At 43.8% G+C, this 25240-nt stretch overlaps 1 protein-coding gene and 1 long non-coding RNA gene across 5 annotated transcripts in view; one reads left to right on the top strand and one right to left on the bottom strand.

Moving 5' to 3' along the window:
• The first annotated feature begins 5977 nt into the window (after positions 1-5977).
• Positions 5978-25240, top strand: part of STEAP3 (STEAP3 metalloreductase) — a 30380-nt gene continuing 11117 nt past the window's right edge. For 2 of the 4 annotated variants that reach the window (XR_014490906.1, XM_083350137.1), the window contains exon 1: positions 5978-6193. The gene's annotated coding sequence lies outside the window, so the exon portion shown is untranslated. Of the gene's footprint in view, positions 6194-6847; positions 6901-25240 lie in introns of those variants that run through there. The other 2 variants (XM_083350135.1, XM_083350136.1) reach the window with 2 other exon arrangements.
• Positions 8403-18397, bottom strand: LOC310632734. Its single transcript, XR_014490907.1, has 2 exons — positions 18345-18397; positions 8403-8540 (listed from the first exon to the last, which is right to left on the bottom strand). It is a non-coding gene; the product is annotated as an uncharacterized lncRNA (long non-coding RNA).

Raw genomic sequence — 25240 nt, 5'->3', positions numbered from 1 at the left:
GTGGCTGTTAGTTCCTCTTTTTTAAACTGCCAGAGGGGGTGTGTTCTCTGGAGGTGTGCTCTGATTGGGTAGGGGACCAAGTGTGTTCTGATTGGGTGGGAGTGTGTTTTGAATGGTGGGTGTGTTCTGATTGGGTGGGGGGGTGTTCTGAGTGGATGGGCTGGTCTCAGCTGCCAGCTCCAGAACTGAGCTGGTGAGTTGTGCTGCTTTTGTTCGGCTTCATGTTTGTGGTGGTGCCATGTTTTTATAGTGGGTGTCAGTTTGCTTATTGTGTGGTTTGGAGGGGTTTAAAGTGGCTGATGTTGCACCTGTAGTTAGGTTTCTGTTTTGTGGTTGTGTGTCTTTACCGTTGTGGGTTCGGATTTGCTTTTTGAGTGGTTGTGTGGTGGTGATGTCATGTGATGTTATGAGTTTGGGTCTGGTATCATTCTTGGTGGTTGGGCCTCGTCTGTCAATCAAGGCGGGTTTCCAAATGGCTGGTAGACGAGAGGTATCATCTCGTGTATTCATGCTGTGGGGGCGTTTTTCTATCTCAATGGCTTCTCTGATTATTCTGTTGTTAAAATGTTCAATTTTGGCGATAGTTTTGGTTTTTTTAAAATCAATTTCATGTCCCGTGGCTTCAAAGTGTTGGACCAGGGATGAAGTTTGTTCTCCTTTTCTGAGTGAGTTTTTGTGCTCTTCAATGCGTGCACTTATTCTTCTGTTGGTCTGTCCGATGTATGTGGTGGGGCAGGTGGTGTATGGGATTTCGTATACTCCTTGGTTTTCTAAGCCAATTATGTCCTTGGGGTTTCTTAGGATGGTGGATATTTTTCTGTCTGTGTAGAATGCTGTTTTGATGTTGTGTTTTTGGAGGACCTTACTGATTCTGTCTGTGGTCCCTTTTAAGTATGGGAGGAGGGCTTTGCCTTTTCTTGTTCTCTGTCTTGGGTTTTTGTGGGTGTCTCTCTTCGGATTAAGTTGTTAATCGTGTTTCTTTGGAATCCATTGGCTGTTAGTACATTAGTGAGAGTGTGTAGTTCGGTTTTTTGGTGTTGTTCGTCAGCTAGGTGTTTTGTTCTGGAGATGAGTGTCTTGGCTACGGAGTTGATCTGTGCTGGGTGGTGGTGTGAGAGTGCGTTCAGATAGCGGTTTGTGTTTTTTTATGGTAGATAGTGTGTCCTAGGGAGCCGTTGGATTTCTTGTAGACTAAGACATCAAGGAAGGGAAGTTGATTGTTAGCTTCTGTTTCCATAGTGAATTGTATTTTGGGGTGTAGGCTATTGAGGTGTGTGAGGAAGTCATCCAGTTTTTCTTTGCCGTGTGGCCAGATTACGAATGTGTCATCTGCGTATCTGAGCCAGAGTTTGGGTTTGTGGTTGGATTTTTCTAGAGTGAGGGTTTCAAAGTGTTCCATGTAGAGGTTTGCGATGACAGGTGAAAGGGGTGATCCCATGGGTGCTCCTTCCATTTGTTTGTATCTTTGTCCATTGTAGATGAAGTATGTGATAGATAGGCAGTGGTTGGTCAGATCTAGGATGTGTTTTGGGGGGTTGTATTTATTTAGGATAGCTGTCAAGGCTTCTTTGATTGGCACTTGGGTGAAGAGGGACACGACATCGAAGCTCACAAGTAGGTCACAGGGCTGTAAGTTTAGTTTACTTATGATCTCTATGAATTGGAATGAATCTTGTACGTGTGAGGTGATGGAATTTGCGTAAGGCTGTAGTTGTTTGGCAAGAAATTTGGCTAGATTTTGTAGAGGTGAGCCTATGGAGCTGACTATGGGTCTGAGTGGGGTTCCTTCTTTGTGTATCTTGGGCAGACCATAGAGCTTGGGACATCTGGATGATTTTTCTCTGGGAATGATTGTTTTCTGGATCTCTTCACTGATGGGGGTGGCTTTTATTTTGGATTTTGTGGTTTTTTCCAGGTAGGTGGTGGGATCTGTCTTGAGGAGTTTGTATGTGGAGTCTCGGAGTAGGTTGGATAATTTGGTATGGTAGTCAGATGAGTTCATTACCACCGTGGCGTTGCCTTTGTCTGCTGGCAGAATGATTATGCTGGTGTCATTTTTTAGGTTAAGTAGTGCTGTCTGTTCCTCTTTGGGTAAGTTGCTTTTGGGTGGTTTGCTGGTGCAGAGGATGTTGGTCACTTCGAGTCTGATTTTGTTGGCGTCATCAAGGTTAATTTTGGTCAGACTGGATTCGACTCCGCATATAATGGTTTCCGTGGGAATGTGTTTGGGAGCGACTGCAAAATTAAATCCTTTAGACAGGACGTTGGTTTCGGCTTTGGTGAGAATCCTATCTGAGATGTTGTGCACAGTTTGTTTCATGTGTTGCTGTGAGAGAGGAGGGGTTTGTTTCTGGCGTTCCTTTAGTCTTCGGAGTTTATTGGTGTGTGTGTCTGTTTTGTAGGCAGTCTCTGTTTCAGCTCTCCAGACAGCGATTTGTTTGAATTTGTCCCATACACATACATATATATATATATATATATATATACATACATACACATACATACACATACATATATATATATATATATACACATACATACATACATACATATATATATATACACATACATATATATATATATATATATATATATATATATATATATATATATATATATATATATATACATACATACATATATATACATATATGAGAAGAACTAGACTTAGTAGACCACTACATATACCTTGGCCAATGGATCTCAGTGGAAGTTGATACAATAAAGCAGGAGTGTCAAACTCAATTTCATTGAGGGCCGCATCAGCATTGCGGTTGCCCTCAGGGGGCCGGGTGGGTATGGCCAGGGTGGGCGTGGCATACTGGGTGGGCGTGGCTAGAGTACGTATGGACTACTGGGTGGGCATGGCCAGCTCTACATCGTTCGCATCAAGGGTGCCTATGGAGGCCTGGGCAGGAGTGGGACAGATCTGAGGGTCTCTGGGCCAGGGCCAAGGCAGTGGGGGCCGTTCCCTCACTGTTTCCAGGATGGCTTTGCGGGCCACATGAAACCACTTCGCGGGCCGGATCCGGCCCCCGGGCCTTGTGTTTGACATGTCTGCAATAAAGGAAATTGAAGAGCGTGTTACATCTGGTTGGCAGGCATTTGGCAAGCTAAGTGTAATTTTCAAGAACAACCTCCCCCTATGCCTGAAGAAAAAAGTTTTCGATCAGTGTGTGCTGCCTCCTCTAACATATGCCAGTGAAACGTGGACACAAAAGCTCACAATCGACACAAAAGCTTCGAGTGGTGCAAAGAGCCATGGAAAGATACATGCTCAACATTACAAGAGAGGATAGAAAGACCTGCCTAAGTTCCCAGCCTATACATCAGAGACTTGGATGACCTTTTTAAATCAAGGTAGAAGCAGCAGGCTTTTTGGCTAGGCCTAATTGCCCCTCCAGAAAGGCAAGGCAGCAGATTTGCCATTGAAGAGGAAAGAATTAATCCTGATCTCACCACTTTCTATATGGCAGTTAGGCTTAGGGAGAGGAAAAAATGGCGTCAATGGACCTGAGAGTCTGATCCCTTCAGCATCCTCCATGCCACAATTATGCTTAAAGGAAGAAAGTCCTCTTCTATTAAAAGCAATGGGAGCTTTTTAAAAGAACCAGTTGCAGGAAAACATCATACCTGTTCTCCAAAATGAAAAGAGAAAGAAAGGGATGAGAAGGTGAAAGTCAAGGAAAGAAACACATTTACTGTTCCAGAATAAAGAATCGGGCAGGAGGTCCTCCCCTAAATATCATAGTACAGGAATGGGCAACTATGACAATTTTATGACCTGCGGACTTCAATTCCCAGAATTTCTGAGCCAGCTCAGGAATTTTGGGAGTTGAAGTCCACAGGTCTAGTTGCCCACCCTGTCGTAGTAGAACTGAATGTATATTTGTACTACGGCACCTTTTTCTTATGCTCTGGCTTGCTCTACACATGTGTATAGATCAGAGATCTCCAACCTTTTGGGCACCAGGGACCGGTGCCATGGAGAAAGGTTTTTCCATGGACCAGAGGGGATGTGGTTTTGAATACTGCCTGCATCCCAAGGATGGAGCTTTTCTTGTTTGTGCGGCCGGTCCACAGACCAGGGGTTGGGGACCCCTGGTATAGATCATACACAGGGAGAAAACAAGATCTTTCTTTCGGTATGGATGTAATCTCTGTGTGCGTGCTGTAGAGCCAGAAAAGAATCACAAGCTGCAAAGAAAAGGGGACATCCAATGTAATGGCTACTTTTCACCTTACTGCTCTGTCTTTCCTCTCCTTGCTCAGCCTAACCTCCTTGTTTCAGCTTCCCATTCTTGCTTCATAATAAGCTCCTTCCATTCTTTGCATTTCTTCCTCTCGTCTTATGTTCCACTCTCCAGCTTTGCTCTTGATGCTTCTCATTAAAAAAAAACATGCAATTACATCAAGATGCCTTATGTCTAGGAGTATCTGCATGCGGTCAAAAAAGTCAAAGTGGCAGCCACTGGGGGGGGGGATTGAAACTCTGTGATGCACATAAAAACAGGCAGAGCTTTGTCTGTACTGTTGTAACCACCATTTTGACTTTTTGGACCCTATCCTGTGGACATCAGGGTAGCTTTCATCAAATATGATGGCTACACAGATACGCCTGTGTTACTTCCTTGATACTTGAGGCAGTGTTTCCCAAATTTGGGGGCTTTAAAATGTATGGACTTCAACTCCCAAAATCCCCCCCAGCTAGCCATGCTGGATAGGGAATTCTGGGAATTGAAGTCCACACTTCTCAAAGTTCCTAAGGTTGGGAAACATTGCACTTAGGAGGTTGTCACTGCTTTCCTGCAGGATGATTTCTTCTCTATGTGTAGATTAACAACCTCTTTTCTGAGTCAACCAAGGTCAGCTAGGCACTGCCACCTGCTGTGGTCATTTTTAGCCGACATTATAGTTATGATGATTGTCATGTATGAAAGAGATAATTCCAGGAAAAAACTTGATGACATGTTGAAGCTGAAGCTGAGAAATGAAAATCTGAGTGACCTTTCCTCAGTTAAACTAAGCTTGCTTTGGGATTAGTTCTGGTCAGCTGCTTAAAGTTCCAGTTACAGCAAAAGTTTTCATTTTTAAATACACATCTTGGGCTTTTGTTTATTATCATTAATTGTTAATGCTTTTGTTTTTTAATCCTTTGTGTACCATCCAGAGTCACAATTGTGGGATGGGAGGCTGTATACATTGATGTAATAAATAACAATAAAAAGAACTCTTGAAATGTACAATTACCAGCTCTATTTAAACCTTGATTATTCACAGTATTGTTCACCCCATGTTGTTTTTACAACATCCCTGTGAGAAAAGCTGAGTTCAGATATAGGGACTAGTAAACCTGAGATGAGACTATACCAGGGGTAGGCAACCTCGTCTTTTATGACTCGTGGACTTCAACTCCCAGAATTCCTGAGTCAGCTATGCTGACTCAGGAATTCTGGGAGTTGAAGTCCACGAGTCATAAAAGAGCCGAGGTTGCCTACCCCTGGACTGTACCAACAATGTCTCCCAGCTGGACTAGAAAATCACAATGATTTTCTTTAATATACAGTAGCATTCTCCAGCCTCAAGTCCCTGTTGAGCTTCTCAACACCACGTAGCTTTTCTTTGGAACAAGACCCAAGAGGCTTCCCTATGCTGACTTCTATTGGTGGTGATATTAATTTGTGCGTCCACCCTCCAGGCCTTGGATTTCTTGGTGGTCTCCTTCCCAAGGAGAAACCAACTCAGACGAGGCTCACTCAGCTTCTTCAAAAATCAACTTAAGAGAGGCTTCCCTGTCTTGGACACAACTTTCACGTAACATTTACTGCCTTTCTCTCTTGGAGCTCAAGGGGAAAGTTTACTTTTCAGCATCAAAAGCCCCGGCGGAGGTAGATTCACCTGAGATCTATTGGCCATTCGAGACGTCAGGGGGGAGTCACAGCTGTTGCAAACCGAAACCTATTCGAGTCGAAGGAACGACATAATTAGTTCCTTTTGGGGGGGGGCGTTTTGACGGGGAGATTATTTAGCTAGCTTTGCCTAGGGCGGAGCGTTAAAACCTGTTTGTTCGACATTTGTACGGGTGTTGTTGCTTTTTTTTCTTTCCCGGATAAAGGAAGCGAAAAAAAGCGGGACGGGTTTGTACTCGATCCCAGCAGGAGCCGGAGCTCAGGATCCACCGCCCTTCCAAGAGGTAAGAGCAGGGGTCTTCAAACTCGGCCCTTTTATGACTCGTGGACTTCAACTCCCAGAATTCCTCAGCCAGCATGCCTGGCTGAGGAATTCTGGGAGTTGAAGTCCACGAGTCATAAAAGGGCCGAGTTTGAGGACCCTTGGGTAAGAGCGCGGCCGGGCTTTGAGCCCCCCCTCCCCACCACCACCAGCCGCTTTCCCCGGCCTGGGATCCCGGAGGGGCGGCGAAGGGCAGCGCCGCGGCACTTCCCAGATTGTTGGGGGCAATTAAGCTGACTTTGTAATAATGCCGCTGGGTGTGTGTGTGTGTGAAAGCCCTAATAAGCAGGCATATACATAGAATGAAGGCTACCGCTAAGCTTGTAAGCCGCCCTGAGTCTTCGGAGAAGGGCGGGATATCAATGGAATTAAAATAAAAAAAATAAATAAATAAAACTTCCCCCAGCAGCGCCCGAAGGAGCCCCCCGCGCACGTAACACGTGCGCCAGCGCCAGGCCCGGATCAGGAACGAGCAAAAGCAGGTCGAGATCGCTCCTGGAGCGAGGCGGGGAAAAGCCAAAGCGAGCTGGCGGGAGGAGGGGAGGGGAGGGGAGGAGCCCGCCGTTTTTATTCCCTCGCCCCGCGAGCGCGGCCAAAATAAAAATAAAAAAATCAAATCGCCCACTTTCTCCTTCGCTTCGCTTCGTCTGCTTCGGCCCCACTAGAGCGGTGAGTACACCAGCCCGAGCGCTGGGGGGGGGTGGAAACCTGGGCTGGACTCCAGAGTTGGTGGCGGCTCCTCGCGTGGCGGGGCTGCGGGGCTGAATGCCATTTGCTGGCCGTGCGTGGAAGACCAGCGGGTGGGGGGAGCGAGCGAGCGAGCGCCTCTGGGGAAAATGGGGAAAAAAGAGGCTCAAAGGAGCCCCTTAAAGCGCAGGAAAGGGCCCGGTGGAAAGGCGACGCTGCCCGCCTCGCCTCCTGCCCAGCGAAGCAGCCTTTTTTTTTTCCTTCCTCGGGTCCCCCGGGGAGCGACAGGCCGCGCCCCTCGGTGCAAGGTCTCGAGGATGGGCGCCCCTCAACGGAAGGGCTTCGCCTCCAGCGGCGCTTTCTCCCCCCCCCCCTCGGCCCCGCGCAACTATGGGGCTCCCTTCCCGTCTCGACGACCGTCCGTCCCCCTTCTGCTCTCCACGTTAGGCTCGCCTCTGCTTTTTCGGTTCCGAGCAGTCTCGCCTCTCCTGCTTGTGTTTCTCTCTTTTCTCGGCTTTTGCTCGTTATTTTCCTATTTCCAAGAGACCTGGGGTAGAAAAAGCGCCGGCTTCTTGTTTCGTCTTCCCCGCCTTCCGTAAACGAACCCGCTTGGCAGCTACCGTATCAGTCTATGGGAGTAATCTGCACGGCGTTAGATAAAAGAGGGCCGTTGACTTGGGGCTCCGCTTTCTGAAGCGTGCCTAGGTCTGCTTTGTGGTTGCATGGGTGCCGTTTAAAGCCACAGTATTAGCGAACGCCTCCTTGGATGGAAGAGCGAACTGAAACCTGTTCGGGATGAATGGCGCTCTTGGTATTATGTTTATTATAAATAAAGAGCCTTGGTGGAGCAGTGGGCTGATGCCTCCTTAAGTAACACCAGCTGCCTGCAATTAGTGCAGGTTCGCATCCCACCAGGCTCAAGGTTGACTCAGCCTTCCATCCTTCCGAGGTAGGTAAAATGAGGACCCAGATTGTTGGGGGCAATTAAGCTGACTTTGTAATAATGCCGCTTGGGTGTGTGTGAAAGCCCTAATAAGCAGGCATATACATAGAATGAAGGCTACTGCTAAGTTTGTAAGCCGCCCTGAGTCTTCGGAGAAGGGCGGGATATAAATGGAATTAAAAAAATAAATAAATTATAAATTATATGATAAATATTATAATTATATTTGCCTGCTCCTCGCTTTCCACTTAGTGCACCTGGATTGCTTTTAATGTAGGCTGTGTTGCCTTGACCCAGTCTGTTGTGGTAACCTTGCCTCAGCAGTCGACTTTAGGAGGGGGAAAAAGTTTCCAGTAAAAGGTTTTATGTTTCCATACCACCAATTTATGTATTCGTTAAATTTATTTGCTGCCTATGTCGCCTTTGGGCTATTCTAGGTTTATAACAAAAAAAGAAAAAAAATGAAAGGAGTGTAAACAGAACAGAAGTGAAATAACAGAACAATAAAATAAACAATGGCAAAGTAGGAATACAATGAGAATAATACATCAATAGAGTAATTTTTTTAAAAAAAACACTTTTTCAATTAGTTGCTTTCCCTTCATCCTCTGTTAGCAAGATTTGTAAAAGGAACTGCTTGAAGCTGGGCTGTATTCCTGATAACTTCATGGACATAATTCTGTTGGCAAAAATATGGGAGTTATTGGCCCCTGCTCTTTTCCAAGATACTTTTTTTAAAAATTTCCAGTCTAACTTGCAGTCTTATGGATTCCTGGTGGTCCCCCATTCAAACATCAATCACATCCCTGTTATTATTTTTAATTCACAAAGGACAGCTAGATGCTGGCATCTGAACAAGGCAGATGCAAAATACTTAACTGCCTGAATGGTGGATTAAACTATTGTGGAGAAAATTATACCTGTCAGCTATGATTTCATACCTGTTGTGAACAGTAAATGGATTAGAGTAGGGAGGTATGAAATTTTTCAGCCTCTCAGTGAAAGTATGAGGGAAAAGATGAGCTTTTGAATGAAGCACTCCATTGATTCCTGTCTGGCCTCTCAATGTTTTTATTGTGGCATAAACTACCCTTCCTAATGTGGTAAACTCAGGATTTTGTTGATACTACAAATTTTAGGCGATCCTGGTTGGCATAAGCTTTTATGGATGAAAATCTTTTAAGAAGAATTTTAAAAAAAAAATAATCCTCCATATGTTGTTCAGCCTACTCATTGTTTCTCTGCCATCAATTCTTAAATGTTTTCTAACTTTTTAAATGTGATCACAAAATAGAGTAAATTATCAGACATCAAACATTCTCTACTTCACCACTCTTGATAAGAGTTTGCCTTATGCCTGTCGGTATCTCTTACAAAAACATCTTTCTTTGCCTAATCTATGTTCCTCAACTTTGGCAGCTTTAAGATGTGTGGACTTCAACTCTTAGTATTCTCCGGTCAGAATGCTGAGTGAGAGTTAAAATCCATACTTCTTCAAGCCACCATAGTTGAAAGACACTGGCCTAAACTAATTACTGTGAGCTAGATTAGCGTGGTGATTAAGGCATCAGGCTAGAACACAGGTCGGCAACCTGCGGCTCCGGAGCCGCATGCGGCTCTTTGAGCCGTCTCTTGCGGCTCCCAGCCGCCCGGTGCGCGCGCACCTCTTCCAACGGGCAGTGGTGCGCGCGCACCTCTCCAAATGGAGAGTGGCACCGCCCGTTTGGAGAGGTGCACGCGCACCTCCCCGAATGGGCGGAGGTGCGCGCGCACCTCCCCAAACCTTTGGAGAGGTGCGCGCGTACCTCTGCGCGAATGGGCAGCGGTGCCGCTCTTTCAGGAAGCCCGCCGCGGCCCGTCTGTGAAGCTGCCGAAAGCGGCAGCTTAGCAGAAGGGCCGCGGCAGCTTCCGCAAAGAGCGGCGCCCCTGCCCATTCCGAGAGGTGCGCGCGCACCTCTCCGAACGACCGGAGGTGCGCGCGTACCTCCGCGCGAATGGGCAGCGGTGCCACTCTTTCAGGAAGCCCGCCGCGGCCCGTCTGTGAAGCTGCCGAAAGCGGCAGCTTAGCAGACGGGCCGCGGCAGCTTCCGCAAAGAGCGGCGCCCCTGCCCATTCCGAGAGGTGCGCGCGCACCTCTCCGAACGACCGGAGGTGCGCACGTACCTCCGCGCGAATGGGCAGCGGTGCCGCTCTTTCAGGAAGCCCGCCGCGGCCCGTCTGTGAAGCTGCCGAAAGCGGCAGCTTAGCAGAAGGGCCGCGGCAGCTTCCGCAAAGAGCGGCGCCCCTGCCCATTCCGAGAGGTGCGCGCGCACCTCTCCGAACGACCGGAGGTGCGCACGCACCTCTCGGAATGGGCAGGGGCGCCGCTCTTTGCGGAAGCTGCCGCGGCCCGTCTGCTAAGCTGCCGCTTTCGGCAGCTTCACAGACGGGCCGCGGCGGGCTTCCTGAAAGAGCGGCACCGCTGCCCATTCGCGCGGAGGTACGCGCGCACCTCCGGTCGTTCGGAGAGGTGCGCGCGCACCTCTCGGAATGGGCAGGGGCGCCGCTCTTTGCGGAAGCTGCCACGGCCCGTCTGCAAAGCTGCCGAAAGCGGCAGCTTTGCAGACGGGCCGTCGCCATCAGGCAACCGGGAACCGGTTCCATCTCATTTTTTAAAAAATGGCAGCCGCGTGCGTCCGCGCATGCGCAAAAAACCTTTTTGCGCATGCGCGTGCATGGACACACGCACGCGGCTCCCTCTTTTTTTAATTTGTGATGGAACCGGTTCCCAGTGGCTCCTTTTCTTTTTTAGGTTGCCGACCCCTGGGCTAGAAACTGCAAGACAGCAAGTTCTAGTCCTACCTTAAAAACAAAGCAAGCCATAGGAAGCTGGCAAGGGCAAAATCTGTTCTGAAATCTTGCCAAGAAAACAGCAGAAACTTGTCCAAGTAAATGCCAGGAATCAACACTGACTTGAAAGGGGGGGGGAAGCTAATGATTAAAAGAGCTTGTGTTTATATTGGTTATTACACATGACAAAATGCCAATGGCCAGGTTAACGGTAAGTTAGCAGAGTAGAATTTTGTGAGAAAAAGTTGTAGTTCTCAAGTGTTTGCCTTTGTTAGGAAACTTGTTTCAAAAACTTCCTTTTAAAAAAAGGGACAGTAGCAATAAGGCAGATTTTATATCCAGTTTCAAAGGAAAAAGTTGAAAATGGCTCCATTTACTGTCTTTCCTCCTAGTTGGTAGCAGTTGGCAGGAGGATACATGGATTGATTTTAAGTTTCAGTGTTCTTAAAAAGTACATTAGCTATTTTGGCACCCACGACAACAAGTGCTCCATATTCTCCCTGTATATTAGAGTGGCTCTGTGGTAACAATTACTTCTGGAATATGATTTAAGTTCTCTTGGCCAGTTCTTTACAGTATATGACTCATATCACCTGCTGCAGTGCCTGTACATAAGAATTCGTGGTGATTTTGGCCACCAGATCTGGTGGAGGAGAGTGTCCTACTGTCTTCAAGATCTACAAAGGTCCCTCAGATTCAGAGAAGGTAAAAACAGAGGAAAGAGTATCAGATATATTTTGGTAACATGTAAGGGCAGAAGAGGTTAGAGGTCAGGTACAACAAATTGCTTAGTTGAAGAAAGTTAATGAATGTATGTATCAGTTAACTTTCCATTTGCATTATAGTCTTTATGGTACACTCTCTTAATTTTTATTCTAGCCAGAGAAAATATGCATTTATTACAGGAATGTGATGTGTCCCCCTAAGAATATTTAAATAGTTTTCCCTATACACCTTGAAATAATCCATTTCCTAAAGTGGAAAAAAAAGGCCAAATAGGCTGAAGGAGGCAGCAACATAGAGTGTTAAATTGTCTCAACCTTATCTTTGTTTTGAAAAGAAGTATTAAGCTTTACTGGGCTGATCACAATAAAGATCAGTATTTGGACAGTGCTATTTTGAAAGTCCTAAATATACATATAGCAAAAAGTAAAGGGGTCAGAAAGACTTTAAAGAGGGCCAACTCGAACACGGGCTAATACAGAAATTCACCCTATTGAGCAAGCAGGAATTAGACTACACTAGTGATTATATGAGGAAGCAAGCTATATATTACTAAAAACTCTCATCATGACCTTTACCTGGACCAAGTAATGCATCATAGAGCAACAGTTTTTGAATCAGGGTACCACAAATGAGCTAACATAGGGAATATGCCCAAAATCTGGAGAGGTGGTAGCTGCTGCTGTGTCACTGGGTAACTGTTGCAGTCATGCGATCTGCATTTTCAACAATCTATATGACATTTTCCCTGACAATCTCATTCCCCCTCCCTACCCACACTTACCACCACTTACCTGCTTAATAGAAAGGGGAGGCCCACCTCTTGCTCACCCCAGTGTTGATCCAAGCCCAGAGAACCCAGTAAGATTCAATCAAGTTTAATCTTTTATTTGCTTAACACCTAATGGCCAGAGTCTTGTCACACTGAAGCTAGAACCTTCTAACCTACTAGATATATCCTGACAGATTCTAAGGTGTGGCTACCCTGAATCTTTTCTTCCCTGTCTCATCCAGCTTGGTACTCTGCAGTGTCTTAATCGGGGCCTGTCTCTGGGGAAGCTGTGTGTTGCCAAAACCCCGATCCACTGAATCTCCAAGAATATATTCCATCCCTTAAGCCACAGGGCACCTCCTGCATGCCTCCATGCACCCTTGTCCATCCACATCAGCCCTGACATGCGCAGCACCTCTTGTGGGTACTCCATGCACCATTCCCAGCTCATGCCGGTCTCCTGTGCACCATCTCTGAGCGCCATGGCACTTCTTGCACTCTTCTAAACACACCCAGGCAACTTTTCCAATCCACATTGTCACCATCCATGCACCATCCCTGACTTGCACAGCACCTCTCACGTACCCCTGTGACCCCCTGCTTGACCTGTGCAGCACCTCTTACACATGACCCCCATGCACCCTTCTCAGCCTCTGCTATCAACCCCTCTCCCATGTGCCCTACCTCAAGAGTTCCCCAATCTTTTGAGCACCAGGGACCGGTTCCGTGGAGAGAGGTTTTTTCCGCGGACCAGAGGATGCATGGTTTTATGTGCTGCCTGCATCTCGTGGATGGGGCTTTGCTTGTTTGTGCAAACCAGTTGCTGGCATGCCGCAGCCTGGCCCAATAGATGGGGACCCCTGCCCCACCTAACACACATTTGTGGATACCAGACAGCACCCTTCCTGACCTACACTGCCCACCTGTCTACTCTCCCCAATCCCACGGCATCTCTGGCACACGCAACATGCCCTTCCCAATCATGTGACAACTCTCGCACAGCCCCCTAGCTATCTGCTCATCCCTCTTCTCCACCAAGCAGCAGCCACTGGCCTTGGACTGGATGTTCTGTACCAGCCTGCTACCGGCCCTGCAGAAAAGGCAGGGACAACCCCTTTTACAAGAAGGCAAGAGGCTGGAATTACGCCTGCCAAATTTATTGCTACAAAAACAAACGGAACAAGACAAACCAAGAAACAGGAGCTTTAAGAAACAGGAACTATCCAAGCAGTTGCCTTCAGCAAACCAGCCCTCCCACACATTCCCCTTATATAGAGTTCAGGGCGTGGCTTCTCTCTGCCTCCTTCCGAGAAGCCCCATTGCCTTCCTCTGTTTACTCCTAATTGACTGCCTCCTGCGTCGGGCGTCCTTGAACAGGGCCAGCTGTGGGTCATCTTCATCCACGCTGTCAAGCTCACACAGCTGGGTCTCTGTGGTGACCAAGTGGGAGGGGCCTGGCTGAGGGCTCTCATCAGCAAGATCTTCAACCCCCTCAGCAAGGTCTTCAACACCCCCCTCCTCCTCCTCTGAGTCGTCCGACCCAACTGCCGAACCCACAGGCTGACCCTGAATCACAACACTGGAAGGTTCCTCCTGGCTTCCCCACTGACTTCCTTTCTGCAAGCTTCCCACAAACTAAGTACATTTTTGCAAAATATTTTCAGAAAAAAAATCCACAATGAGAATTCTGGAAAAAGTTTTAGTTTGTCATCCCCCAATTTAGCAAATATTTATATCAGTTGTTAGATCATCAATCAGTAACTTCAATATTAAGACACAGTATTTGTGTCATTGAAATGATAGCTGATCTGTGTAAGTTGAAACAATACAGAAATTGGGTAACTTAAGGGAAAAAAGCAACATGAGGCATCAGTCATATATTACCTCTTATTAGGAATTAATAGGGGGATTGATTTTTGTTTTTTACTGTTACTGGGCAAATTTCCAAGAGATTTAACTTTAAAGAATGCCAAAGAGATGGGACTTCAGATCAATTAAGCCTCTCTTATCTGATTACTCATAATGAGCAGGATCAAGCGTCATGGAAAATACAATCAATTCTACCCAAGCAGTGGAATAGGTAATTTTACAACAAAAGTAGAAAACAGGAAATCTGAATTTCCACAAATCTTTTTGACCCAGTTTTATTATCTAATGCAGCTAAGGCATCCAAGTTTCCAGATCAGTTCACATTTTGAATTCAATCCAATAGAAGCTTTCATTAGTAAAAAAAAAATATATCTCTCTGAAAGCCTTTCTGGCTGAAGAGCAGAGTATAAATGCTCTAAATAATATATATAAAAGGCAGAAATATATTGATTGCTAGCTAAGTCCATATTATTTATTTATAATCAGTTTTGCTAACTTTTCCATAGAAAGATGGTGGCATGAAATGTACCTGCACAGCAGCCCTTCAGTGTAGGTCACAAATACAGGTGGCCCTTGACTTGTGACAATTGAGCCCAACATTTTGGTTGCAAAGCGAGACATTTGTTAAGTGAGTTCTGCCCTATTAAGTGAATTCTGCCCAAAAACTTTTTATGGCCTTCCTTGCCACAGTTGTTAAATGAATCACTGCATTTAATAAGTTAAGTGAATCTGGCTTCCCCATTGACTTTGCTTGTCAAAAGTTTGCAAAAGGTGATCACATGACCTTGGGACACAGCAATGGTCATAAATATGAACTAGTTGCCAAGCATCTGGATTTTGATTGCATGATCATGGGGAATGCTGCAAAGGTCGTAACTGTGAAAAACCATCATAAGTCACTTTTTTTAGTGCCATTGTAACTTTGAATGGTCACTAAATGAATTCTTGTAAGCTGAGGGCAACCTATGTTTTTATTTTACCGCCATACCAAATGAATGCTGAGAGAAAAGAATTCCATGAAGCTACTACTTCGTCAATGACAAAACCTGAGCCCAGGTTTAATCAATCCAGGCCTGCGCCCTGTTGTAAATTGATCCTTGTAATTCTCTGGTTCAGAAACGAAAGGTCCAAATTTATAGCAAGAAATTAGTTAAGAAAGGCTAAAATGATCCTTTGTTGATGGATAAAGTAGTTGAGTTCTGAAATGGGAGAATGGACTTGTAATACAGAATTTGAGTAGGCGATGTCAGTTTAAATTTCTCTTTGCTACAGTGTTTTTGGGGGCAAATGTGAGATGAAATTGTTATTACATTTACCCGAAAGAAAGACCACATTTTCTCTCCAAATAAATTACCTTTAAATTGGTGAGTTTTCAGTTTGCTTAGAATATGGTGACAGAAGCAGTTGGGGGCCTTTCCCCCACATGAGAGAATTAGTTTAAATCCATCCCCTTTTCAGATTATTATCAAAAGCTCAATCAATGGTCCCCAAAAATAATTTAAGAGAATCCTTTAAGATCTAAAGAGAAAAAAGTATTTTGCACACTAACTGAAAGATATCTAAGTTTTTGTATCAATATTAAGGCCAAGATAAACAGTTAAATAGACTATGAAATACTTCTGATTTGCCATACCGGTAATAGTTGTTTTTTTTAATATTACTTGCTGCGTCTTTTCACATTTTTATCATTTTATGCCTATAGTACTTATTGCTTTATTGGAAAAAAAAGAACAGTCATCATACAAAACATTACAACAGGTCTTTCACCTGGATGAATGTTGTTTATTGATTGCATAAATTAAGCAGTTCATCAAAAATTTAGATAGCTTATAAATTACATTTAAAGGACTGCTCTATTGTCAAAGGAATATAGTTGTCCCAGCCTTAGTGATTCATCAAGTAAAGATTTGTTTAGAGAAAGTTGTAAAGTATCAATTATCTGGGTAGAAAAACATTTTCCAAAAGCAGTTATTTCCTACCCTTTAATCAAAAATGATATGGATTAAAGAATTGGACTATGAAAAAGGATTTGGGGGTAATTGCCTTTGTGAATTTCTTGGCAATTAGATAGTAACTCAGGGAAAAGAAGGCACACTTAAGTTTTATTTCCTTGACCAGACAAAAAAGTGGGAAAGGGTCTAACTTTAAATCTTTTAATAAAATGATAGATTGGACCTCCCTTAAGAATCAGTGGCCTCCTGGCATCTGCTGTTTGGACTAGAAGGGAGACAAAGGAGGATTGTGGGAATAGATAGAAGCTCCCATCCACTTTGGGTTCATGGTTCCATTCGATATACCCACACGTACAAAACAAACACCACGGCCCTCAACCTATTTCCCTTAAGTACATGGCTTTCTAAAAATATTTTTCCCAAAGTGACAATTGACTTAATAATATAATAAATAATAAATTATTTATTTATTAATAAAATTAATAACTGTTGTTTACATAAATGCGATAGACAGTAAACACTTTTTAAACCTCCATGTTCAATAGGTGTGTCCAAAATGATATTTATACACATGAAGATATTCAGTTTTGAGAATTGTCAATAAAGGTAATAGTGAGCCAAGTGAACTTCACACTACAGACTGACTGTGCTGCCACCACGTTTAATTAAAGTACAACAGCTTCGATCCAGAATACTGACAATGCTTCATTAATTTTGTTGCCAGGTTAATTTTTGAAATCCTGTACTGGGGATCCAGTAGGATCATTCTACATCATCTTCTCCAGTGTTTTGTAATAAAGACCTTTGCATTGTATAGGTCAGTGGTGGTGAACCTATGGCACGCCTGCCAGAGGCGGCACGCAGAGCCCTCTCTGTGGGCATGTGTGCCATCGCCCCAGTCTCTCCCTGCAGCCCCCTCCTCACCAGCAACCCCTCCCCCGGAGGAGAGTCGCCCCTGGGAGCGGCCTGCATGGAGCATCACAGCCAAGTACATGGCAGCAAGACAAGATCCCACCCTCCGCCCCATTGTGTGCAGATGATGCTGTGGGGCACAGGGGGAGGGCGTGGCCACCATCGGGCTGCAGGACTGCCTGGGCGATCTGCTGTAGTGGGCCGTGGAGACAATAGGTGGCCCTGCAGGTGGACGGGGGAGGGGGGAGGGCAGGGTGGGAGAGGGTGGGGCATGAGGTGGAGTGGGGGCGTGGAGGTTTGGGGGCACTCGGTGTCTAAAAGGTTCGCCATCACTGGTATAGGTAGTCCTTGACTTGCAACCATTTTGTCATGGTTCGAAGTTACGACACTGAAAGAAAAAGTGACTTATGACCGCTTTTCACACTCACCCCCATTTCAGCATCTCCATGGTCACGTGATCAGAATTCAGGTGCTTGGCAACTGGCATGTGTTTTATGACACTTGCACATGTGTTGGGGTCATTTGATCACCATTTGTAGGCTCCCGACAAGCAAAGTCAATGGGGGAAGCCAGGTTCGCTTAGCGATTGCGTTACTTACTTAACAACTGCAGTGAGTCGCTTAACAACTGTGGCAAAAAAAAGATGAAATCAGGCACAACTCACCTGACAACTGTCTTGCTTTTGGGCTCCATTGTAGTCGTAACTTGAGGACTATCTGAAATGCCCAAATTCTGTAAATATAAGGCAGACGGCTTAGTCAGATAAGATCTTAACAAATTCAAGTCCTGGAGGAGAGTTGGAGATGGGCCTGCCCTGTTAGTAGAGAAGGTCTGAAGAGAGCAGGGCCCTTACAGAATCAGGATCCCTTATTGTAACTGGACTGTAATTACAGTTAGAAATATGGTTTCGGTATTTCTTTACTCCTGTTCTGCAAAGTTCAAGCAATTGGGATGGAGAGTCTTTAACCTTCCACGTGCCTCTCGTTTTCTTCCATGTTTAGGTTTAGTTCACAAAACATACTTGACAGAACTGGATGGTTTGTGGCTTACTGTGCTAGGAATCAGATAATTGTATTAAGCAGTCCTTTTGTTTGGGCAAAGAATGTTTTACAAACAGGATTTCTTAAGTCCTGCCTAGACTAGGAAACAAAACAGACTTCTCATATATATATATGCTAATCTAGCAAGATCCTATAATTGCTGGGGAAACATTCAAGCAACAATATTTTGTGAACTGGCACAGGGAAATAATTTTAAGGGATGAATAAATATGTCTGAAGGCCCAGTAATAATAATGACCCTTGAAACTCAGCTTCATTTTGCTCTGGCAACCCACAAGGCTATTATGGGATTCATGATGTTGGATGATAGAGTGGCTTTGCTAGGACCAGCTTGGCCAACCTTCTGCATAAATGGGACATCTTACCGGACTTGTATAATCTTTCCACTAATCCCCTTTTGGTGCCATTTGCATTGCACGGAGTCCTTTCGGGAGAGTTAGTAGTAACAGAGATGAGGTCACAATTTTCCAGCTGCTATCGAGAGGCAAAACATGTTAGGTCACAAATTTGAATATAAACCGTGCCTAGAAAAACAGGTCAACCTCAGGTGCCAAAATATCTTTTTAAAAAGGTTTAGGCGAGCGGTTTTGAGGAAGGCTAAACAAAGCCTTTAGAAAAATAAGAGCACCCCCATCTTTGAACAAAAAATACAATACGACTGGGATCAGAACTTACGGCTAATTAATAATTACATTAATTATATCAAACCGGTCAGGGTGAACAACCATTTTCCTGTTGTAGGCTATATTTTCATGGGATTGATAGGAAAGGTATATGCCCGGGGTCCCCAACCCTCTGGCTACCACCCACTACTGGGTCATGGCTCACCTCCCTCACCTCCAGATCACCAAGTCATAAAGGTTGGTGACCGCTGCTTATAGGCCATTTATGGGAGGCTTTAAAGCCTATGGGGATAATGGCAAATATGAGCCAGATTTCCTTTGTTCCTTCCATATCCTTTCATGCTTTCTTTCCACTCTTTTTTCTAGCCCAGCAAACTGCCAGGAAGGGGACAAATAGCTCTTGCCAGCAGTCTGAATTAGTCACTTGGGGGGCTGTTTTAATTACGCCGAGGACAGCATAAGGCCCCTAAAGCAGCAAACTGATCATCTCTCCAGCTCATCCATCAGCCACAAGTATCATATTTTCTCCACTAGAAAATCCGGTGCTTTGCTTGCTTTGGAAAATGTGACTTCCTAGAAGCAGTGCAGAATTTGGGGGAAGAACATGTAAACTGCCTACTGCCTTTTAAAAAGGAAGAAGCAAATGCACTGAAAGCACCCTTAAGCGATCAGACATTAGCGGTTGTGGGAAGGAGGCAGCCTCTGTGTTCTAAAAGCAGGCTGTTGTGTTGTATCCTGTTGGTGCTTTGTTGTGCCTGTTTACTTGCTAGCAACCTTTGCAGATGGCTGTGAATGTGTCTTGCCTGCAACAAAAGCATTTGTGGTTTTAATCTGCAGATTTAGCTAAGCCTGTGGAAAAATGATTCAGGTCCAGACAGATTCAGTAGCTCTGTCAGTGCAGAAGAGAGTGCCGAGTGTCACTCCTTTAACTCCTTATACAAGCAACTACAGAATGTTTATACCCAGTAAATTATATAATATGCCTTAAACGTGGATGCTGTGCTCCAGTGAACAATACCGTTAGAGAGTAAACTATCTAACATTAGAGTTTCAGTTGTTGGAGTAAATAGAATGTGGTGTGTGCGTGGGGGGAACACTGTTCCAGTTGTATTTACTATGCTAGCTGGACTGGTAGCAATTCATCGTATTGTGCCAGGATTTAATTAAGAACCTAAAACTGACCAAAGAGAGAAGCAACCTGGATCTGGAGAGACGTTTCCTGACAGTGAGGACAATCAACCAGTGGAAAAGCTTAACCCCAGAAATCGTGGGCGCTCCATCACTGGAGGTTTTTAACAAAAGACTAGACATCCACCTGTCTGAGACAATATATAGGTTCTCCTGCTTGAGCAGGGGGCTGGACTAGAAGACCTCCAAGGTCCCTTCCAGGTCTATTATATATGTGAGGACTTTGTAACATTTGAAAGTATGGAGGTAGGGAAAGTGTGTCTCTCAATCAAGTTTGATTCCTATCCTGATGACACCATGAAGAAGTTGATGTTACATGATACAGGAGATAGGCCACTTCAGGATTTTCATTCAACTACTCGGTCTAGCCTACAGCTTGTGATATCTTGCTAGTCCTCCATTCAGGGACTAGCCAAGGATGACCTTGTTTGGTTTTCTTTCAATCTAGGTTAAAAATACTTGGTATTGAGCCATGGCTTGCTCGTGTAAACCTTGCCGTTTCCAAGGCCACCAAAGAAATGTACTGCAACCCTACCTCAATAATAGAACATTTTGAAAGACAAGCAGGACCACACCCCCATAAGAAAGGAATACATAAAAATTTGTAATATGCAAGATTTGGCAAGAGTAATTCAAAATGATGCCATTTTAAACCAGAATTTATCTTGTGTTTTTTTTATTTGACCTCAGATAAGTAAAAGACAGTGAACTGTTTTTCAAACTGAAGTCATCCCATGGTAACCCCTGCGTGATCCTGTGGTCATCCCATGCATCATAGATGCATCTATGTAGTTTTCTTAGCAGCATCATAAAAGTGGGTTGTTGTTACCTTTTTCAATAGGTTTTTTAAGACTTTCCAGCCTGGTTGACAATTCTTAGATTTTCTGATCATCTTCCATCCATTTACCAGACCTACCTTTGCTTAGCTTAGGTTAGAGTCCCTTCGCCCCCATAGGAGACCTAAGTCCATTGAAGCTTATATTCTTTTTGAAACTACACAAGGGAATTGTCAGCAATTCTCTGGTCTGAGTTCCATCATACAGGTATACAGGTAGTCCTTGACATACGACCATAACGGAGCCTGCCCATAATGGTCATTATGTCATGGTAGTCTTAAAAACGGGTTGGTCACATGACCCAATTTTATGATTATTTTTTTGTTGTTATTAAGTGAATGCTACAGTCGTTAAGCAAACCACTAGTTTATTATAGGCATGGTTTTGCTGAAAACTGGAAATAAGTGCCTGTTATTTGGCAGAGCTGTTGTAAAACATGGTCATATAACCATGGGATGCTGCAAACAGCCATAAATGCAGCTATGTTGCTGGGCTCCTGAAGTCGGGTCACGTGATGGTGGATCATCATAACTTCGGATCTGAGTCATAAGTCCCCTTTTCCCCCTTTGAATGGTCACTAAGTGATCGGTCATAAGTCAAGGACTACCTGTAAATAAAGTGAGGTGATAGAAGTTACAGGTAGCCTTTGATTTGTTTAGTGACTGAGGATACGACAGCACTGAAAAAAGTGACTTATGACCAGTTTTCACACTGCCATTGTAGCATCTCCATGGTCACATGACCAAAATTCGGACGCTTGGCAACTGGTTCATATTTATGACAATTGCAGTGTTCCAGAGTCATGTCATCATTCTTTGTGACCTTCTGACAAGCAAAGTCAGTGGGGAAGCCAGATTCACTTAATAACTGTGTTATTAATTTAACAACTGAGGTGACTTACTTAACAACTGTGGCAAGACAGATTGTAAAATGGGCAAAACTCACTCAACAGAAATTTTGGACTCCATCGTGGATGTTAAGTCAAGAACTACCTGTATTTATCAGTATCAATCCATCAATTTTATTATTACAGCCATAGGCCACACATAAATCAAACATCCAAATAAAACTAAACAGAACCATCACAAGAGGGCATAGCAATACATCACATATTGATCAGTATTTTGCTCTCTCCCACCCTCCCCGGAGGTGATTAAATTAATTTTCAGTGGTTCTACCAACCTCCTAATAGACTTTTGGGAAAATTTGCAAATAAATACACCAAAGTCACCATCTAAGTTTAAAAGGTTGTGTCCATGTCATGGAAGTGCCACATATCATTCTTCTTGCTGCATAATGATACACCTCCCATGCTTTTTATTAAGGGAAGGTGTTCTGGTTGATGCTTCCATTCCCTTGTATTTGATTTCTTTTATTTTGTGTCCAAATAACATGCTTGCTAGAAGCTGGATGATATTATTTTTCCCTTTATATTTCCAACAATAAGGAGCTGCAGATTAAAATGTCCTTGAAATATCTGCTGCGTTGAACAACAACAATAAAAGCTTAACTCTCCAAAGTTGTTTCCTTTCATAAAGACTGTTTTGGCTACCTCTCTCCTAGTCTGTACTTATTTATCTATTTAAAAGATTTGTAGACTCCTATTTAGAATAAAACCTCACAAGACAGCTCCCTGTGTATGTTTTTGCAATAAATAATCAACTATGAATTTGTAAAAGCATAAAACATTACAGTATTAAGAAAAATAATTCAGAATGGGCTAATCATTCAAAATATTATGGTTGGTTAAAAAATAAAATATTGCATTTTATTTACAATAGATAAAGACATACTAAATATATGCTGTCATACACTTAGGCTAGAAACCAGGAGTTTGTGAATTCTAGTCCCACTTTAGGCATGAAATCCAGCTGGGTGACTTTAGGCCAGTCACTCTTTCTCAGTCCAACCCACACCACAGGGTTGTTGTGGGGAAACAATAGGAGGAGGAACTATTAGAAATGTTGTTGCTTGAGTTTTTATAGAAACTAATAAAGGCAGGATCAAAATGAATATCGGGAGGGTTTAAAAGCTCAATGTGGTGATGGAGCCCTGCATTTTCCCATTAAAACTGAGTTCCATAAATGCGGAGCCATCACTGAGCAGGACTCTTCCATTTTACCCACAAGGTAATGATCATTACTATAGCTTGTAGGTTTGTGAAACAGATTTACTGTTGATCTAAGAATGCAAAAAAAACAAAAACCTGATCAGCACAAAAGTGCAGTCCTTCATGTAACTTGAGTACAAGCTATTTATTTATTTTTTATTTATTTTTTAATTCCATTTATATCCAGCCCTTCTCTGAAGACTCAGGGCGGCTTACAAGCTTAGCAGTAGCCTTCATTCTATGTATATGTCTGCTTATTAGGGCTTTCATACACCCCCTAAGCGGCATTATTACAAAGTCAGCTTAATTGCCCCCAACAATCTGGGTCCTCATTTTACCTACCTCGGAAGGATGGAAGGCTGAGTCAACCTTGAGCCTGGTGGGACTCGAACCTGCACTAATTGCAGGCAGCTGGTGTTACTTAAGGAGGCATTAGCCCACTGCTCCACCAAGGCTCTCTTATTTAGAGCTTTCAAGATAACTTTCCTTGCATGTATGCCTTTGGGTCAGCTTTTCACTCCTGGGTCTCGACAAGTGCCTGGAATTTTCTTGGAAAGATTTTGGAAATAATATGCCATCGCCTCTTTCCGAGAGAGTGACTGGCCCAAGATCACCAACTGGCCCAAGTCATACCTAAGGCATGACTAGAATTCATGGTCTCCCAGTTTCTTGGTGGTGCCTTAACACCAAATTGGCTCCTCAAAGTATACGCAGTATCAGAATTTGAAATAAGACCTGATAATATATACTAGCTGAGTGTAAATTAGTATGATACAGACGCCAAGTGCAACTGCCTAACCATAATCCCAAATGCATAACAATTCCCATCAGTATCAGACTCCTGGTAATTTTGAGACCGTTCTTAAAAGTGATTTTTTATTTTATTTTTTTGGAAAAAAAATACGTATTTCAAAAATTGCATTTTGAAAAACTGAGACTTTATTCGTGTATCTGCAGCCCTAGAGAAAAATAAACTGCAAAACTAATACCTTCCCACCTAGTAGTTCAAAAGCATGCAAATAAGAATAAACACGTACCACTTCGGTGGGAAGGTAACAACGTTCCATGTGCCTTTGGCATATTTAGCCCTGCAGGTGTCCATGGGCCCTCGGAAAGGCTCTTCAGACAACACTGGCTTCCTCGGCTAAGAAATGGAAATGAGCACCACCCCCTGGAATCGGACATGACTGGACAGGGGAAACCTTTACCTTTACCTTTTATACCGTCTTATCGGTGTTTACCCACGGAAGAATTTCTCCCAGGGCCACTTCTAATTGTCTCTGCGTGCCCAAGATGCCGGATCACTGTTGCTACTCCTGTGATTGGAAAGAGAGGAGAAGAGATGGCAATTAAACATTTTGGGTTAAAAAAAATCACCTTGCTCTTCCTCTACCAGTATCGTATGAGTTCCAAACATAATCAGAACAAATGGTACTGTTGTTGCATCAAGGAGGGAGTTGTTTTCATTGGATTTATAGGAGTAGCAATTTTGGAAAGCAGGAACAAGTCATCTCGGTCTATCCAAGACGGAGTTGCCACAGATAAGCACTGCATATGAATCAGCAAAAATAAAGGCTTAGTGGACCACCAATGGTGTCTGACTCACCTGTTTCAAACAGCCATATTAAACCACACTCCTTTATGAAGAAGCTTTGAACAAGCTGTCTTAATCATGTTGACTTCAAACAATGGTTTTTAGTTAAATCTACCATTAATGAGAGTCCAGACTTAAGCTAGTCCCCTCCTTTAAAAATATCACTCTTTTGCTTAACATTTCCAAAGGGTGTAATGCTTCAGATTTAGATGTATTGCATCATCCGTTGTCTTGGCCTATCAAAACGAGAGTACAGTACAATGTTTAATTTAAAACTTTGCAAATCTGCCCTTGCTCATTTTGAATGGCAGTTTGCAAAACACCGGTGCCAGACTATAAAAGAGACTAGGACAGTTCCTTATCCATAGGGAGAAGGCTTGCAGGTTTGAGGCATCGCTGGTTCAGGGGACAAATCTCTAGGTAAATTCTATTCTGACATTACTGAATATTTATATATCTTACTTTCACTCAGACTGATAAGGTTCTGTTTGAAGTCTGGATTGGGCAACGATTGGCCCTCAAGATGTCCTTAGACTATCATTCCCATCTTCCCTAGCTAACATGTCCAGTACTGAGGGATAATGGGAATTATAGTCCGTGATCATTCAAAGGATTGCATGTCGGTCATGCCTGCTTTAAGAGAATAGCATTTAAGAGTGCTTCTAAAAGGAAATAGAGCTCAAAAACTGAACTGTTTTTCAAGCTGATAATTTTGTTCGTTGGATTAAATGAGTGTAATGTAGAAATGTTTCTGCTCTAATTACAGGAATGACTTCTCAAGTCAGGGTTTCAGATTATGAAATGCTATTCTAATCTATATTTAGAATACTTAAATCCTTATTCCAGAATCTTTATTGCTAATATGTTTTTAGGTTTCCTATAAAGATAATATAAAAGGCACTTAGACAGT

Source organism: Vipera ursinii (assembly GCF_947247035.1).
Source record: "Vipera ursinii genome assembly, chromosome: 1".
NCBI classification, from domain to species: Eukaryota; Metazoa; Chordata; class Lepidosauria; order Squamata; family Viperidae; genus Vipera; species Vipera ursinii.
This window is presented reverse-complemented; position numbering and strand designations above follow the sequence as displayed.